At 39.5% G+C, this 15,186-nt stretch overlaps 30 non-coding genes and 1 pseudogene across 30 annotated transcripts; all 31 read right to left on the reverse strand.

Moving 5' to 3' along the window:
* Positions 1-1,024: 1,024 nt before the first annotated feature.
* On the reverse strand, positions 1,025-1,143 carry LOC146032284 (5S ribosomal RNA). The gene has a single exon (XR_014457725.1). It is a non-coding gene; the product is annotated as a 5S ribosomal RNA (ribosomal RNA).
* A 346-nt stretch (positions 1,144-1,489) lies between these two features.
* LOC146031919 (5S ribosomal RNA) lies at positions 1,490-1,608 on the reverse strand. Its single transcript, XR_014457371.1, has one exon. It is a non-coding gene; the product is annotated as a 5S ribosomal RNA (ribosomal RNA).
* A 345-nt stretch (positions 1,609-1,953) lies between these two features.
* Positions 1,954-2,072, reverse strand: LOC146029140 (5S ribosomal RNA). The gene has a single exon (XR_014455315.1). It is a non-coding gene; the product is annotated as a 5S ribosomal RNA (ribosomal RNA).
* A 348-nt stretch (positions 2,073-2,420) lies between these two features.
* LOC146033463 (5S ribosomal RNA) lies at positions 2,421-2,539 on the reverse strand. Its single transcript, XR_014458871.1, has one exon. It is a non-coding gene; the product is annotated as a 5S ribosomal RNA (ribosomal RNA).
* A 344-nt stretch (positions 2,540-2,883) lies between these two features.
* LOC146033851 (5S ribosomal RNA) lies at positions 2,884-3,002 on the reverse strand. The gene has a single exon (XR_014459259.1). It is a non-coding gene; the product is annotated as a 5S ribosomal RNA (ribosomal RNA).
* Positions 3,003-3,347: 345 nt separating this feature from the next.
* Positions 3,348-3,466, reverse strand: LOC146029151 (5S ribosomal RNA). Its single transcript, XR_014455316.1, has one exon. It is a non-coding gene; the product is annotated as a 5S ribosomal RNA (ribosomal RNA).
* A 345-nt stretch (positions 3,467-3,811) lies between these two features.
* Positions 3,812-3,930, reverse strand: LOC146031972 (5S ribosomal RNA). The gene has a single exon (XR_014457422.1). It is a non-coding gene; the product is annotated as a 5S ribosomal RNA (ribosomal RNA).
* A 345-nt stretch (positions 3,931-4,275) lies between these two features.
* LOC146030935 (5S ribosomal RNA) lies at positions 4,276-4,394 on the reverse strand. The gene has a single exon (XR_014456416.1). It is a non-coding gene; the product is annotated as a 5S ribosomal RNA (ribosomal RNA).
* A 345-nt stretch (positions 4,395-4,739) lies between these two features.
* LOC146034314 (5S ribosomal RNA) lies at positions 4,740-4,858 on the reverse strand. The gene has a single exon (XR_014459720.1). It is a non-coding gene; the product is annotated as a 5S ribosomal RNA (ribosomal RNA).
* Positions 4,859-5,203: 345 nt separating this feature from the next.
* LOC146032431 (5S ribosomal RNA) lies at positions 5,204-5,322 on the reverse strand. The gene has a single exon (XR_014457866.1). It is a non-coding gene; the product is annotated as a 5S ribosomal RNA (ribosomal RNA).
* Positions 5,323-5,667: 345 nt separating this feature from the next.
* Positions 5,668-5,786, reverse strand: LOC146032089 (5S ribosomal RNA). Its single transcript, XR_014457535.1, has one exon. It is a non-coding gene; the product is annotated as a 5S ribosomal RNA (ribosomal RNA).
* A 345-nt stretch (positions 5,787-6,131) lies between these two features.
* LOC146034957 (5S ribosomal RNA) lies at positions 6,132-6,250 on the reverse strand. The gene has a single exon (XR_014460361.1). It is a non-coding gene; the product is annotated as a 5S ribosomal RNA (ribosomal RNA).
* Positions 6,251-6,595: 345 nt separating this feature from the next.
* LOC146029163 (5S ribosomal RNA) lies at positions 6,596-6,714 on the reverse strand. Its single transcript, XR_014455317.1, has one exon. It is a non-coding gene; the product is annotated as a 5S ribosomal RNA (ribosomal RNA).
* Positions 6,715-7,062: 348 nt separating this feature from the next.
* On the reverse strand, positions 7,063-7,181 carry LOC146033465 (5S ribosomal RNA). Its single transcript, XR_014458873.1, has one exon. It is a non-coding gene; the product is annotated as a 5S ribosomal RNA (ribosomal RNA).
* Positions 7,182-7,525: 344 nt separating this feature from the next.
* On the reverse strand, positions 7,526-7,644 carry LOC146033852 (5S ribosomal RNA). The gene has a single exon (XR_014459260.1). It is a non-coding gene; the product is annotated as a 5S ribosomal RNA (ribosomal RNA).
* A 345-nt stretch (positions 7,645-7,989) lies between these two features.
* LOC146029176 (5S ribosomal RNA) lies at positions 7,990-8,108 on the reverse strand. Its single transcript, XR_014455320.1, has one exon. It is a non-coding gene; the product is annotated as a 5S ribosomal RNA (ribosomal RNA).
* Positions 8,109-8,453: 345 nt separating this feature from the next.
* LOC146032211 (5S ribosomal RNA) lies at positions 8,454-8,572 on the reverse strand. Its single transcript, XR_014457654.1, has one exon. It is a non-coding gene; the product is annotated as a 5S ribosomal RNA (ribosomal RNA).
* A 345-nt stretch (positions 8,573-8,917) lies between these two features.
* On the reverse strand, positions 8,918-9,036 carry LOC146030936 (5S ribosomal RNA). The gene has a single exon (XR_014456417.1). It is a non-coding gene; the product is annotated as a 5S ribosomal RNA (ribosomal RNA).
* A 345-nt stretch (positions 9,037-9,381) lies between these two features.
* LOC146034315 (5S ribosomal RNA) lies at positions 9,382-9,500 on the reverse strand. The gene has a single exon (XR_014459721.1). It is a non-coding gene; the product is annotated as a 5S ribosomal RNA (ribosomal RNA).
* A 345-nt stretch (positions 9,501-9,845) lies between these two features.
* On the reverse strand, positions 9,846-9,964 carry LOC146032432 (5S ribosomal RNA). Its single transcript, XR_014457867.1, has one exon. It is a non-coding gene; the product is annotated as a 5S ribosomal RNA (ribosomal RNA).
* Positions 9,965-10,309: 345 nt separating this feature from the next.
* Positions 10,310-10,428, reverse strand: LOC146030937 (5S ribosomal RNA). Its single transcript, XR_014456418.1, has one exon. It is a non-coding gene; the product is annotated as a 5S ribosomal RNA (ribosomal RNA).
* Positions 10,429-10,773: 345 nt separating this feature from the next.
* Positions 10,774-10,892, reverse strand: LOC146034316 (5S ribosomal RNA). The gene has a single exon (XR_014459722.1). It is a non-coding gene; the product is annotated as a 5S ribosomal RNA (ribosomal RNA).
* A 345-nt stretch (positions 10,893-11,237) lies between these two features.
* On the reverse strand, positions 11,238-11,356 carry LOC146032433 (5S ribosomal RNA). Its single transcript, XR_014457868.1, has one exon. It is a non-coding gene; the product is annotated as a 5S ribosomal RNA (ribosomal RNA).
* A 345-nt stretch (positions 11,357-11,701) lies between these two features.
* LOC146032329 (5S ribosomal RNA) lies at positions 11,702-11,820 on the reverse strand. The gene has a single exon (XR_014457770.1). It is a non-coding gene; the product is annotated as a 5S ribosomal RNA (ribosomal RNA).
* A 345-nt stretch (positions 11,821-12,165) lies between these two features.
* LOC146027866 (5S ribosomal RNA) lies at positions 12,166-12,284 on the reverse strand (annotated as a pseudogene).
* Positions 12,285-12,629: 345 nt separating this feature from the next.
* On the reverse strand, positions 12,630-12,748 carry LOC146031929 (5S ribosomal RNA). The gene has a single exon (XR_014457381.1). It is a non-coding gene; the product is annotated as a 5S ribosomal RNA (ribosomal RNA).
* Positions 12,749-13,094: 346 nt separating this feature from the next.
* Positions 13,095-13,213, reverse strand: LOC146032074 (5S ribosomal RNA). The gene has a single exon (XR_014457521.1). It is a non-coding gene; the product is annotated as a 5S ribosomal RNA (ribosomal RNA).
* A 346-nt stretch (positions 13,214-13,559) lies between these two features.
* On the reverse strand, positions 13,560-13,678 carry LOC146035057 (5S ribosomal RNA). The gene has a single exon (XR_014460461.1). It is a non-coding gene; the product is annotated as a 5S ribosomal RNA (ribosomal RNA).
* A 345-nt stretch (positions 13,679-14,023) lies between these two features.
* Positions 14,024-14,142, reverse strand: LOC146032447 (5S ribosomal RNA). Its single transcript, XR_014457881.1, has one exon. It is a non-coding gene; the product is annotated as a 5S ribosomal RNA (ribosomal RNA).
* A 346-nt stretch (positions 14,143-14,488) lies between these two features.
* Positions 14,489-14,607, reverse strand: LOC146031930 (5S ribosomal RNA). Its single transcript, XR_014457382.1, has one exon. It is a non-coding gene; the product is annotated as a 5S ribosomal RNA (ribosomal RNA).
* Positions 14,608-14,952: 345 nt separating this feature from the next.
* LOC146032566 (5S ribosomal RNA) lies at positions 14,953-15,071 on the reverse strand. The gene has a single exon (XR_014457994.1). It is a non-coding gene; the product is annotated as a 5S ribosomal RNA (ribosomal RNA).
* Between the last annotated feature and the right edge of the window lie 115 nt (positions 15,072-15,186).

The raw sequence follows: 15,186 nt of genomic DNA on the forward strand, positions 1-15,186 counted from the left end.
ATCTCTAAATGTGCGCATCATTGTGAAATGTACTATAAACTATGTAGTAGAGCGTATTTTACTCCCACCCGGCTCAATGCCATCTGGCCCTCCATATCTAATCTTTGTTGGAGGGGTTGTGGATGTGTGGGATCACTAGTACATATCTTCTGGAGTTGTGCGAACCTAAGGTCACTATGGCGAGAGGTGTATTCCCTGATAGATGAAGTCCTGGGTATCTCCGTTCCTGAGGACCCCCTGGCGGCCTTACTGCACCAGCTCCCATTCCCAGTGCCTAGCTGTGATAGGTATATATTGGGCCACATTCTAATAGCAACTAAAGCGGCTATTGGACGAATGTGGAAATCCCCCTCTGTGCCTACGATACAAAATATTACTAATGCTGTACATAAACACTATGTTTTTGAAACCGCAGGTTGTAAATACTCCCCTTCCCCTTCTTCCATCCACATGAAATGGTTCCGATGGGGAGAGTTTCGGGAGAAGAGCGGTCAACCACTAGACCTCAATGACCAAGCGGATTTGTCCAACCTACACTCGCCATAAGTAGCATACATAACTTAAAACGGGCCATGTCTCTTTGAAGACTAGGGACCCGATACTCAGATTTAACCCCTTGTTATATGTTCCCCCCCCCCTATGTACACTCCCCTACTGTGTCTGTCCTGTCCTATTCCCCTTGTTCCCTTTTTTATTTTTATTTACTTTTTTATCTTATTTGTATTTGTATTTTTTTTTTCTTTTCTCTTACTAAATGATATTATTCTGCTCTTGAGTTGCTAGGGCATGGTTATGCAATAGAGCAGGACTTAATTCCCAGCCTTAATGGCCCTGAAGCGGAGGCTATGCAGGACCACATTCTGGAGACTGAAAATGTACTAGTTATTGCTCTGTATCCATTTCGTATAAGCCTGCTCCTGACTGATAAGATGTTTTAGGTATCATTGTATGTCCTATCTTTTTCCTTTCTTTAATAAAAAAACCAATGATGAAAAAAAAAAACAATTTGCCAGTAATGGGAAAAAACCTACAGCACCTGGCGTTCCCATGTGGTCTCCCACCCAAATACTAACCAGGCCCAACACTGCTTAGCTTCCAAGATCAGACGAGATTGGGCGTATCCAATGTGGTATGGCTGTAGGTGAGATACAGGCACTTTTTTGCCCTCTTCTACTTCTATAACCAGGTAAGCTAATAAAAAAGTTTCCTAACTGTATTGGCTTACTGAAAAAAAATCATGTGTTGGTAATGTAAATAGAACTACAGGACATGATATTAGCAGGTGGTCTCAAATTAAACTACTAAAGAGGCTCAACACTGTTTAGCTGCCAAAACCAGTTGGAATTGGGCCTAAACAGTGTGGTAAGTCTTTAGGTGATGGCTATTGTGTCTGTTTGACCTCTCCCAAATGTCTGTATTGACAATAAAAAGATAAAGTTTCCAATTTAAATAGCTAGAGAATAAAAACAATTTGCCAGTAATGGAAAAAAACCTACAGCACCTGGTGTTCCCGTGTGGTCTCCCACCCAAGTACTAACCAGGCCCAACACTGCTTAGCTTCCAAGATCAGACGGGATTGGGCGTATCCAATGTGGTATGGCTGTAGGTGAGATGCAAGCACTTTTTTGCCCTCTTCTACTTCTATAACAAGTTAAGTTAATAAAAAAGTTTCCTAACTGTATTGGCTTACTGAAAAAAATCATGTGTTGGTAATGTAAAAAGACCTACAGGACATGATATTAGCAGGTGGTCTCAAATTAAACTACTAAAGAGGCTCAACACTGTTTAGCTGCCAAAAGCAGTTGGAATTGCGTCTAAACAGTGTGGTAAGTCTTTAGGTGATGGCTATTGTGTCTGTTTGACCTCTCCCAAATCTCTGTATTGGCAATAAAAAGAAAAAGTTTCCAATTTAAATAGCTGGAAAATAAAAACAATTTGCCAGTAATGGGAAAAAACCTACAGCACCTGGTGTTCCCATGTGGTCTCCCACCCAAGTACTAACCAGGCCCAACACTGCTTAGCTTCCAAGATCAGACGAGATTGGGCGTATCCAATGTGGTATGGCTGTAGGTGAGATACAGGCACTTTTTTGCCCTCTTCTACTTCTATAACCAGGTAAGTTAATAAAAAAGTTTCCTAACTGTATTGGCTTACTGAAAAAAAAATCATGTGTTGGTAATGTAAATAGAACTACAGGACATGATATTAGCAGGTGGTCTCAAATTAAACTACTAAAGAGGCTCAACACTGTTTAGCTGCCAAAAGCAGTTGGAATTGGGCCTAAACAGTGTGGTAAGTCTTTAGGTGATGGCTATTGTGTCTGTTTGACCTCTCCTAAATCTCTGTATTGGCAATAAAAAGAAAAAAGTTTCCAATTTAAATAGCTAGAAAATAAAAACAATTTGCCAGTAATGGGAAAAAACCTACAGCACCTGGTGTTCCCATGTGGTCTCCCACCCAAGTACTAAACAGGCCCAACACTGCTTAGCTTACAAGATCAGACGAGATTGGGCGTATCCAATGTGGTATGGCTGTAGGTGAGATACAGGCACTTTTTTGCCCTCTTCTACTTCTATAACCAGGTAAGCTTATAAAAAAGTTTCCTAACTGTATTGGCTTACTGAAAAAAATCATGTGTTGGTAATGTAAATAGAACCACAGGACATGATATTAGCAGGTGGTCTCAAATTAAACTACTAAAGAGGCTCAACACTGTTTAGCTGCCAAAACCAGTTGGAATTGGGCCTAACAGTGTGGTAAGTCTTTAGGTGATGGCTATTGTGTCTGTTTGACCTCTCCCAAATGTCTGTATTGGCAATAAAAAGATAAAGTTTCCAATTTAAATAGCTAGAGAATAAAAACAATTTGCCAGTAATGGAAAAAAACCTACAGCACCTGGTGTTCCCATGTGGTCTCCCACCCAAGTACTAACCAGGCCCAACACTGCTTAGCTTCTAAGATCAGACGGGAGTGGGCGTATCCAATGTGGTATGGCTGTAGGTGAGTTGCAAGCACTTTTTTGCCCTCTTCTACTTCTATAACAAGTTAAGTTAATAAAAAAGTTTCCTAACTGTATTGGCTTACTGAAAAAAATCATGTGTTGGTAATGTAAAAAGACCTACAGAACATGATATTAGCAGGTGGTCTCAAATTAAACTACTAAAGAGGCTCAACACTGTTTAGCTGCCAAAAGCAGTTGGAATTGCGTCTAAACAGTGTGGTAAGTCTTTAGGTGATGGCTATTGTGTCTGTTTGACCTCTCCCAAATCTCTGTATTGGCAATAAAAAGAAAAAGTTTCCAATTTAAATAGCTAGAAAATAAAAACAATTTGCCAGTAATGGGAAAAAACCTACAGCACCTGGTGTTCCCATGTGGTCTCCCACCCAAGTACTAACCAGGCCCAACACTGCTTAGCTTCCAAGATCAGACGAGATTGGGCGTATCCAATGTGGTATGGCTGTAGGTGAGATTCATGCTCTTTTTTGCCCTCTTCTACTTCTATAACCAGGTAAGCTAATAAAAAAGTTTCCTAACTGTATTGGCTTACTGAAAAAAATCATGTGTTGGTAATGTAAATAGAACTACAGGACATGATATTAGCAGGTGGTCTCAAATTAAACTACTAAAGAGGCTCAACACTGTTTAGCTGCCAAAAGCAGTTGGAATTGGGCCTTAACAGTGTGGTAAGTCTTTAGGTGATGGCTATTGTGTCTGTTTGACCTCTCCTAAATCTCTGTATTGGCAATAAAAAGAAAAAGTTTCCAATTTAAATAGCTAGAGAATAAAAACAATTTGCCAGTAATGGGAAAAAACCTACAGCACCTGGTGTTCCCATGTGGTCTCCCACCCAAGTACTAACCAGGCCCAACACTGCTTAGCTTCCAAGATCAGACGGGATTGGGCGTATCCAATGTGGTATGGCTGTAGGTGAGATGCAAGCACTTTTTTGCCCTCTTCTACTTCTATAACAAGGTAAGTTAATAAAAAAGTTTCCTAACTGTATTGGCTTACTTAAAAAAATCATGTGTTGGTAATGTAAAAAGACCTACAGAACATGATATTAGCAGGTGGTCTCAAATTAAACTACTAAAGAGGCTCAACACTGTTTAGCTGCCAAAAGCAGTTGGAATTGGGCCTAAACAGTGTGGTAAGTCTTTAGGTGATGGCTATTGTGTCTGTTTGACCTCTCCCAAATCTCTGTATTGGCAATAAAAAGAAAAAGTTTCCAATTTAAATAGCTAGAAAATAAAAACAATTTGCCAGTAATGGGAAAAAACCTACAGCACCTGGTGTTCCCATGTGGTCTCCCACCCAAGTACTAACCAGGCCCAACACTGCTTAGCTTCCAAGATCAGACGGGATTGGGCGCATCCAATGTGGTATGTCTGTAGGTGAGATGCAAGCACTTTATTGCCCTCTTCTACTTCTATAACAAGTTAAGTTAATAAAAAAGTTTCCTAACTGTATTGGCTTACTGAAAAAAATCATGTGTTGGTAATGTAAAAAGACCTACAGGACATGATATTAGCAGGTGGTCTCAAATTAAACTACTAAAGAGGCTCAACACTGTTTAGCTGCCAAAACCAGTTGGAATTGGGCCTAAACAGTGTGGTAAGTCTTTAGGTGATGGCTATTGTGTCTGTTTGACCTCTCCCAAATCTCTGTATTGGCAATAAAAAGAAAAAGTTTCCAATTTAAATAGCTAGAAAATAAAAACAATTTGCCAGTAATGGGAAAAATCCTACAGCACCTGGCGTTCCCATGTGGTCTCCCACCCAAGTACTAACCAGGCCCAACACTGCTTAGCTTCCAAGATCAGACTAGATTGGGCGTATCCAATGTGGTATGGCTGTAGGTGAGATGCAGGCACTTTTTTGCCCTCTTCTACTTCTATAACCAGGTAAGCTAATAAAAAAGTTTCCTAACTGTATTGGCTTACTGAAAAAAATCATGTGTTGGTAATGTAAATAGAACTACAGGACATGATATTAGCAGGTGGTCTCAAATTAAACTACTAAAGAGGCTCAACACTGTTTAGCTGCCAAAACCAGTTGGAATTGGGCCTAAACAGTGTGGTAAGTCTTTAGGTGATGGCTATTGTGTCTGTTTGACCTCTCCCAAATGTCTGTATTGGCAAAAAAAAGATAAAGTTTCCAATTTAAATAGCTAGAGAATAAAAACAATTTGCCAGTAATGGAAAAAAACCTACAGCACCTGGTGTTCCCGTGTGGTCTCCCACCCAAGTACTAACCAGGCACAACACTGCTTAGCTTCCAAGATCAGACGGGATTGGGCGTATCCAATGTGGTATGGCTGTAGGTGAGATGCAAGCACTTTTTTGCCCTCTTCTACTTCTATAACAAGTTAAGTTAATAAAAAAGTTTCTTAACTGTATTGGCTTACTGGAAAAAATCATGTGTTGGTTATGTAAAAAGACCTACAGGAAATGATATTAGCAGGTGGTCTCAAATTAAACTACTAAAGAGGCTCAACACTGTTTAGCTTCCAAAAGCAGTTGGAATTGCGTCTAAACAGTGTGGTAAGTCTTTAGGTGATGGCTATTGTGTCTGTTTGACCTCTCCTAAATCTCTGTATTGGCAATAAAAAGAAAAAGTTTCCAATTTAAATAGCTAGAGAATAAAAACAATTTGCCAGTAATGGAAAAAAACCTACAGCACCTGGTGTTCCCATGTGGTCTCCCACCCAAGTACTAACCAGGCCCAACACTGCTTAGCTTCCAAGATCAGACGGGATTGGGCGTATCCAATGTGGTATGGCTGTAGGTGAGATACAAGCACTTTTTTGCCCTCTTCTACTTCTATAACAAGTTAAGCTAATAAAAAAGTTTCCTAACTGTATTGGCTTACTGAAAAAAATCATGTGTTGGTAATGTAAATAGAACTACAGGACATGATATTAGCAGGTGGTCTCAAATTAAACTACTAAAGAGGCTCAACACTGTTTAGCTGCCAAAAGCAGTTGGAATTGGGCCTAAACAGTGTGGTAAGTCTTTAGGTGATGGCTATTGTGTCTGTTTGACCTCTCCCAAATCTCTGTATTGGCAATAAAAAGAAAAAGTTTCCAATTTAAATAGCTAGAAAATAAAAACAATTTGCCAGTAATGGGAAAAAACCTACACCACCTGGCGTTCTCATGTGGTCTCCCACCCAAGTACTAACCAGGACCAACACTGCTTAGCTTCCAAGATCAGACGAGATTGGGCGTATCCAATGTGGTATGGCTGTAGGTGAGATACAGGCACTTTTTTGCCCTCTTCTACTTCTATAACCAGGTAAGCTAATAAAAAAGTTTCCTAACTGTATTGGCTTACTGAAAAAAATCATGTGTTGATAATGTAAATAGAACTACAGGACATGATATTAGCAGGTGGTCTCAAATTAAACTACTAAAGAGGCTCAACACTGTTTAGCTGCCAAAACCAGTTGGAATTGGGCCTAAACAGTGTGGTAAGTCTTTAGGTGATGGCTATTGTGTCTGTTTGACCTCTCCCAAATCTCTGTATTGGCAATAAAAAGAAAAAGTTTCCAATTTAAATAGCTAGAAAATAAAAACAATTTGCCAGTAATGGGAAAAAACCTACAGCACCTGGTGTTCCCATGTGGTCTCCCACCCAAGTACTAACCAGGCCCAACACTGCTTAGCTTCCAAGATCAGACGAGATTGGGCGTATCCAATGTGGTATGGCTGTAGGTGAGATACAGGCACTTTTTTGCCCTCTTCTACTTCTATAACCAGGTAAGTTAATAAAAAAGTTTCCTAACTGTATTGGCTTACTGAAAAAAAAATCATGTGTTGGTAATGTAAATAGAACTACAGGACATGATATTAGCAGGTGGTCTCAAATTAAACTACTAAAGAGGCTCAACACTGTTTAGCTGCCAAAAGCAGTTGGAATTGGGCCTAAACAGTGTGGTAAGTCTTTAGGTGATGGCTATTGTGTCTGTTTGACCTCTCCTAAATCTCTGTATTGGCAATAAAAAGAAAAAAGTTTCCAATTTAAATAGCTAGAAAATAAAAACAATTTGCCAGTAATGGGAAAAAACCTACAGCACCTGGTGTTCCCATGTGGTCTCCCACCCAAGTACTAAACAGGCCCAACACTGCTTAGCTTACAAGATCAGACGAGATTGGGCGTATCCAATGTGGTATGGCTGTAGGTGAGATACAGGCACTTTTTTGCCCTCTTCTACTTCTATAACCAGGTAAGCTTATAAAAAAGTTTCCTAACTGTATTGGCTTACTGAAAAAAATCATGTGTTGGTAATGTAAATAGAACCACAGGACATGATATTAGCAGGTGGTCTCAAATTAAACTACTAAAGAGGCTCAACACTGTTTAGCTGCCAAAACCAGTTGGAATTGGGCCTAACAGTGTGGTAAGTCTTTAGGTGATGGCTATTGTGTCTGTTTGACCTCTCCCAAATGTCTGTATTGGCAATAAAAAGATAAAGTTTCCAATTTAAATAGCTAGAGAATAAAAACAATTTGCCAGTAATGGAAAAAAACCTACAGCACCTGGTGTTCCCATGTGGTCTCCCACCCAAGTACTAACCAGGCCCAACACTGCTTAGCTTCTAAGATCAGACGGGAGTGGGCGTATCCAATGTGGTATGGCTGTAGGTGAGTTGCTAGCACTTTTTTGCCCTCTTCTACTTCTATAACAAGTTAAGTTAATAAAAAAGTTTCCTAACTGTATTGGCTTACTGAAAAAAATCATGTGTTGGTAATGTAAAAAGACCTACAGAACATGATATTAGCAGGTGGTCTCAAATTAAACTACTAAAGAGGCTCAACACTGTTTAGCTGCCAAAAGCAGTTGGAATTGCGTCTAAACAGTGTGGTAAGTCTTTAGGTGATGGCTATTGTGTCTGTTTGACCTCTCCCAAATCTCTGTATTGGCAATAAAAAGAAAAAGTTTCCAATTTAAATAGCTAGAAAATAAAAACAATTTGCCAGTAATGGGAAAAAACCTACAGCACCTGGTGTTCCCATGTGGTCTCCCACCCAAGTACTAACCAGGCCCAACACTGCTTAGCTTCCAAGATCAGACGAGATTGGGCGTATCCAATGTGGTATGGCTGTAGGTGAGATTCATGCTCTTTTTTGCCCTCTTCTACTTCTATAACCAGGTAAGCTAATAAAAAAGTTTCCTAACTGTATTGGCTTACTGAAAAAAATCATGTGTTGGTAATGTAAATAGAACTACAGGACATGATATTAGCAGGTGGTCTCAAATTAAACTACTAAAGAGGCTCAACACTGTTTAGCTGCCAAAAGCAGTTGGAATTGGGCCTTAACAGTGTGGTAAGTCTTTAGGTGATGGCTATTGTGTCTGTTTGACCTCTCCTAAATCTCTGTATTGGCAATAAAAAGAAAAAGTTTCCAATTTAAATAGCTAGAGAATAAAAACAATTTGCCAGTAATGGGAAAAAACCTACAGCACCTGGTGTTCCCATGTGGTCTCCCACCCAAGTACTAACCAGGCCCAACACTGCTTAGCTTCCAAGATCAGACGGGATTGGGCGTATCCAATGTGGTATGGCTGTAGGTGAGATGCAAGCACTTTTTTGCCCTCTTCTACTTCTATAACAAGGTAAGTTAATAAAAAAGTTTCCTAACTGTATTGGCTTACTTAAAAAAATCATGTGTTGGTAATGTAAAAAGACCTACAGAACATGATATTAGCAGGTGGTCTCAAATTAAACTACTAAAGAGGCTCAACACTGTTTAGCTGCCAAAAGCAGTTGGAATTGGGCCTAAACAGTGTGGTAAGTCTTTAGGTGATGGCTATTGTGTCTGTTTGACCTCTCCCAAATCTCTGTATTGGCAATAAAAAGAAAAAGTTTCCAATTTAAATAGCTAGAAAATAAAAACAATTTGCCAGTAATGGGAAAAAACCTACAGCACCTGGTGTTCCCATGTGGTCTCCCACCCAAGTACTAACCAGGCCCAACACTGCTTAGCTTCCAAGATCAGACGGGATTGGGCGCATCCAATGTGGTATGTCTGTAGGTGAGATGCAAGCACTTTATTGCCCTCTTCTACTTCTATAACAAGTTAAGTTAATAAAAAAGTTTCCTAACTGTATTGGCTTACTGAAAAAAATCATGTGTTGGTAATGTAAAAAGACCTACAGGACATGATATTAGCAGGTGGTCTCAAATTAAACTACTAAAGAGGCTCAACACTGTTTAGCTGCCAAAACCAGTTGGAATTGGGCCTAAACAGTGTGGTAAGTCTTTAGGTGATGGCTATTGTGTCTGTTTGACCTCTCCCAAATCTCTGTATTGGCAATAAAAAGAAAAAGTTTCCAATTTAAATAGCTAGAAAATAAAAACAATTTGCCAGTAATGGGAAAAATCCTACAGCACCTGGCGTTCCCATGTGGTCTCCCACCCAAGTACTAACCAGGCCCAACACTGCTTAGCTTCCAAGATCAGACTAGATTGGGCGTATCCAATGTGGTATGGCTGTAGGTGAGATGCAGGCACTTTTTTGCCCTCTTCTACTTCTATAACCAGGTAAGCTAATAAAAAAGTTTCCTAACTGTATTGGCTTACTGAAAAAAATCATGTGTTGGTAATGTAAATAGAACTACAGGACATGATATTAGCAGGTGGTCTCAAATTAAACTACTAAAGAGGCTCAACACTGTTTAGCTGCCAAAACCAGTTGGAATTGGGCCTAAACAGTGTGGTAAGTCTTTAGGTGATGGCTATTGTGTCTGTTTGACCTCTCCCAAATGTCTGTATTGGCAAAAAAAAGATAAAGTTTCCAATTTAAATAGCTAGAGAATAAAAACAATTTGCCAGTAATGGAAAAAAACCTACAGCACCTGGTGTTCCCGTGTGGTCTCCCACCCAAGTACTAACCAGGCACAACACTGCTTAGCTTCCAAGATCAGACGGGATTGGGCGTATCCAATGTGGTATGGCTGTAGGTGAGATGCAAGCACTTTTTTGCCCTCTTCTACTTCTATAACAAGTTAAGTTAATAAAAAAGTTTCTTAACTGTATTGGCTTACTGGAAAAAATCATGTGTTGGTTATGTAAAAAGACCTACAGGAAATGATATTAGCAGGTGGTCTCAAATTAAACTACTAAAGAGGCTCAACACTGTTTAGCTTCCAAAAGCAGTTGGAATTGCGTCTAAACAGTGTGGTAAGTCTTTAGGTGATGGCTATTGTGTCTGTTTGACCTCTCCTAAATCTCTGTATTGGCAATAAAAAGAAAAAGTTTCCAATTTAAATAGCTAGAGAATAAAAACAATTTGCCAGTAATGGAAAAAAACCTACAGCACCTGGTGTTCCCATGTGGTCTCCCACCCAAGTACTAACCAGGCCCAACACTGCTTAGCTTCCAAGATCAGACGGGATTGGGCGCATCCAATGTGGTATGTCTGTAGGTGAGATGCAAGCACTTTATTGCCCTCTTCTACTTCTATAACAAGTTAAGTTAATAAAAAAGTTTCCTAACTGTATTGGCTTACTGAAAAAAATCATGTGTTGGTAATGTAAAAAGACCTACAGGACATGATATTAGCAGGTGGTCTCAAATTAAACTACTAAAGAGGCTCAACACTGTTTAGCTGCCAAAACCAGTTGGAATTGGGCCTAAACAGTGTGGTAAGTCTTTAGGTGATGGCTATTGTGTCTGTTTGACCTCTCCCAAATCTCTGTATTGGCAATAAAAAGAAAAAGTTTCCAATTTAAATAGCTAGAAAATAAAAACAATTTGCCAGTAATGGGAAAAATCCTACAGCACCTGGCGTTCCCATGTGGTCTCCCACCCAAGTACTAACCAGGCCCAACACTGCTTAGCTTCCAAGATCAGACTAGATTGGGCGTATCCAATGTGGTATGGCTGTAGGTGAGATGCAGGCACTTTTTTGCCCTCTTCTACTTCTATAACCAGGTAAGCTAATAAAAAAGTTTCCTAACTGTATTGGCTTACTGAAAAAAATCATGTGTTGGTAATGTAAATAGAACTACAGGACATGATATTAGCAGGTGGTCTCAAATTAAACTACTAAAGAGGCTCAACACTGTTTAGCTGCCAAAACCAGTTGGAATTGGGCCTAAACAGTGTGGTAAGTCTTTAGGTGATGGCTATTGTGTCTGTTTGACCTCTCCCAAATGTCTGTATTGGCAAAAAAAAGATAAAGTTTCCAATTTAAATAGCTAGAGAATAAAAACAATTTGCCAGTAATGGAAAAAAACCTACAGCACCTGGTGTTCCCGTGTGGTCTCCCACCCAAGTACTAACCAGGCACAACACTGCTTAGCTTCCAAGATCAGACGGGATTGGGCGTATCCAATGTGGTATGGCTGTAGGTGAGATGCAAGCACTTTTTTGCCCTCTTCTACTTCTATAACAAGTTAAGTTAATAAAAAAGTTTCTTAACTGTATTGGCTTACTGGAAAAAATCATGTGTTGGTTATGTAAAAAGACCTACAGGAAATGATATTAGCAGGTGGTCTCAAATTAAACTACTAAAGAGGCTCAACACTGTTTAGCTTCCAAAAGCAGTTGGAATTGCGTCTAAACAGTGTGGTAAGTCTTTAGGTGATGGCTATTGTGTCTGTTTGACCTCTCCTAAATCTCTGTATTGGCAATAAAAAGAAAAAGTTTCCAATTTAAATAGCTAGAGAATAAAAACAATTTGCCAGTAATGGAAAAAAACCTACAGCACCTGGTGTTCCCATGTGGTCTCCCACCCAAGTACTAACCAGGCCCAACACTGCTTAGCTTCCAAGATCAGACGGGATTGGGCGTATCCAATGTGGTATGGCTGTAGGTGAGATACAAGCACTTTTTTGCCCTCTTCTACTTCTATAACAAGTTAAGCTAATAAAAAAGTTTCCTAACTGTATTGGCTTACTGAAAAAAATCATGTGTTGGTAATGTAAATAGAACTACAGGACATGATATTAGCAGGTGGTCTCAAATTAAACTACTAAAGAGGCTCAACACTGTTTAGCTGCCAAAACCAGTTGGAATTGGGCCTAAACAGTGTGGTAAGTCTTTAGGTGATGGCTATTGTGTCTGTTTGACCTCTCCCAAATGTCTGTATTGGCAAAAAAAAGATAAAGTTTCCAATTTAAATAGCTAGAGAATAAAAACAATTTGCCAGTAATGGAAAAAAACCTACAGCACCTGGTGTTCCCGTGTGCTCTCCCACCCAAGTACTAACCAGACACAACACTGCTTAGCTTCCAAGATCAGACGGGATTGGGCGTATCCAATGTGGTATGGCTGTAGGTGAGATGCAAGCACTTTTTTGCCCTCTTCTACTTCTATAACAAGTTAAGTTAATAAAAAAGTTTCTTAACTGTATTGGCTTACTGAAAAAAATCATGTGTTGGTTATGTAAAAAGACCTACAGGAAATGATATTAGCAGGTGGTCTCAAATTAAACTACTAAAGAGGCTCAACACTGTTTAGCTTCCAAAAGCAGTTGGAATTGCGTCTAAACAGTGTGGTAAGTCTTTAGGTGATGGCTATTGTGTCTGTTTGACCTCTCCCAAATCTCTGTATTGGCAATAAAAAGAAAAAGTTTCCAATTTAAATAGCTAGAAAATAAAAACAATTTGCCAGTAATGGGAAAAAACCTACAGCACCTGGTGTTCCCATGTGGTCTCCCACCCAAGTACTAACCAGGCCCAACACTGCTTAGCTTCCAAGATCAGACAAGATTGGGCGTATCCAATGTGGTATGGCTGTAGGTGAGATACAGGCACTTTTTTGCCCTCTTCTACTTCTATAACCAGGTAAGCTAATAAAAAAGTTTCCTAACTGTATTGGCTTACTGAAAAAAATCATGTGTTGGTAATGTAAATAGAACTACAGGACATGATATTAGCAGGTGGTCTCAAATTAAACTACTAAAGAGGCTCAACACTGTTTAGCTGCCAAAAGCAGTTGGAATTGGGCCCAAACAGTGTGGTAAGTCTTTAGGTGATGGCTATTGTGTCTGTTTGACTTCTCCTAAATCTCTGTATTGGCAATAAAAAGAAAAAAGTTTCCAATTTAAATAGCTAGAAAATAAAAACAATTTGCCAGTAATGGGAAAAAACCTACAGCACCTGGTGTTCCCATGTGGTCTCCCACCCAAGTACTAACCAGGCCCAACACTGCTTAGTTTCCAAGATCAGACGAGATTGGGCGTATCCAATGTGGTATGGCTGTAGGTGAGATACAGGCACTTTTTTGCCCTCTTCTACTTCTATAACCAGGTAAGCTAATAAAAAAGTTTCCTAACTGTATTGGCTTACTGAAAAAAATCATGTGTTGGTAATGTAAATAGAACTACAGGACATGATATTAGCAGGTGGTCTCAAATTAAACTACTAAAGAGGCTCAACACTGTTTAGCTGCCAAAAGCAGTTGGAATTGGGCCTAAACAGTGTGGTAAGTCTTTAGGTGATGGCTATTGTGTCTGTTTGACTTCTCCTAAATCTCTGTATTGGCAATAAAAAGAAAAAAGTTTCCAATTTAAATAGCTAGAAAATAAAAACAATTTGCCAGTAATGGGAAAAAACCTACAGCACCTGGTGTTCCCATGTGGTCTCCCACCCAAGTACTAACCAGGCCCAACACTGCTTCGTTTCCAAGATTAGACGAGATTGGGCGTATCCAATGTGGTATGGCTGTAGGTGAGATACAGGCACTTTTTTGCCCTCTTCTACTTCTATAACCAGGTAAGCTAATAAAAAAGTTTCCTAACTGTATTGGCTTACTGAAAAAAATCATGTGTTGGTAATGTAAATAGAACTACAGGACATGATATTAGCAGGTGTTCTCAAATTAAACTACTAAAGAGGCTCAACACTGTTTAGCTGCCAAAAGCAGTTGGAATTGGGCCTAAACAGTGTGGTAAGTCTTTAGGTGATGGCTATTGTGTCTGTTTGACCTCTCCTAAATCTCTGTATTGGCAATAAAAAGAAAAAGTTTCCAATTTAAATAGCTAGAGAATAAAAACAATTTGCCAGTAATGGAAAAAAACCTACAGCACCTGGTGTTCCCATGTGGTCTCCCACCCAAGTACTAACCAGGCCCAACACTGCTTAGCTTCCAAGATCAGACGGGATTGGGCGTATCCAATGTGGTATGGCTGTAGGTGAGATACAAGCACTTTTTTGCCCTCTTCTACTTCTATAACAAGTTAAGTTAATAAAAAAGTTTCCTAACTGTATTAGCTTACTGAAAAAAATCATGTGTTGGTAATGTAAAAAGACCTACAGGACATGATATTAGCAGGTGGTCTCAAATTAAACTACTAAAGAGGCTCAACACTGTTTAGCTGCCAGAAGCAGTTGGAATTGCGTCTAAACAGTGTGGTAAGTCTTTAGGTGATGGCTATTGTGTCTGTTTGACCTCTCCCAAATCTCTGTATTGGCAATAAAAAGAAAAAGTTTCCAATTTAAATAGCTAGAAAATAAAAACAATTTGCCAGTAATGGGAAAAAAACCTACAGCACCTGGTGTTCCCATGTGGTCTCCCACCCAAGTACTAACCAGGCCCAACACTGCTTAGCTTCCAAGATCAGACAAGATTGGGCGTATCCAATGTGGTATGGCTGTAGGTGAGATTCAGGCACTTTTTTGCCCTCTTCTACTTCTATAACCAGGTAAGCTGATAAAAAAGTTTCCTAACTGTATTGGCTTACTGAAAAAAATCATGTGTTGGTAATGTAAATAGAACTACAGGACATGATATTAGCAGGTGGTCTCAAATTAAACTACTAAAGAGGCTCAACACTGTTTAGCTGCCAAAAGCAGTTGGAATTGGGCCTAAACAGTGTGGTAAGTCTTTAGGTGATGGCTATTGTGTCTGTTTGACTTCTCCTAAATCTCTGTATTGGCAATAAAAAGAAAAAGTTTCCAATTTAAATAGCTAGAGAATAAAAACAATTTGCCAGTAATGGGAAAAAACCTACAGCACCTGGTGTTCCCATGTGGTCTCCCACCCAAGTACTAACCAGGCCCAACACTGCTTAGCTTCCAAGATCAGACGGGATTGGGCGTATCCAATGTGGTATGGCTGTAGGTGAGATGCAAGCACTTTTTTGCCCTCTTCTACTTCTATAACAAGGTAAGTTAATAAAAAAGTTTCCTAACTGTATTGGCTTACTGAAAAAAATCATGTGTTGGTAATGTAAATAGA

Source organism: Crinia signifera, chromosome 8 (genome assembly GCF_055691185.1).
Source record: "Crinia signifera chromosome 8, ASM5569118v1, whole genome shotgun sequence".
Taxonomy (NCBI): Eukaryota; Metazoa; Chordata; class Amphibia; order Anura; family Myobatrachidae; genus Crinia; species Crinia signifera.